Source organism: Cystoisospora suis (assembly GCF_002600585.1).
Source record: "Cystoisospora suis strain Wien I chromosome Unknown contig_6436, whole genome shotgun sequence".
In the NCBI taxonomy this organism is placed as follows: Eukaryota; Apicomplexa; class Conoidasida; order Eucoccidiorida; family Sarcocystidae; genus Cystoisospora; species Cystoisospora suis.
The window spans coordinates 12,049-12,569 of NW_027159225.1; positions in this window are offsets into that span (position 1 = coordinate 12,049).

Below are 521 nucleotides of genomic sequence, written 5' to 3' on the forward strand. Positions count from 1 at the left end.
ATCTCTCTTTAATCTATCTATCTTTGATCTATCTATCTATCTTTAATCTATCTATCTATCTTTAATCTATCTATCTATCTTTAATCTATCTACCTTCAATCTATCTATACATATATAGACAGAGAGAGGGGTAAGTGGATGAAGAGAGTGTAGAGGTAGATGTGTGACGGGAGGAGAGGTGTGTATGTGTTTCTCTACAGAATCTGCTCTTTTCTCTGAGGCATGCAAAGAGACAAGAAAAGCACCCTGTCTCCTCCAAGGGGCATCCTAACTGTACATACACTTCACTCTGTCCACACGAAAAAGAAAGAGCTCACACATAGAGAAAAGACGGAGAAATTGAGGAGAGATAGATTAAAGATAGATTAATAGATAGACCAAAGAGAGGTGAATACATAGATCAAACATACATAGATAGATTAAAGATGGATAGATTAAAGATAGATAGATTGAAGATAGATAGATTGATTAAAGATAGATAGATAGATAGATTAAAGATAGATTAAATATAGATAGATAGA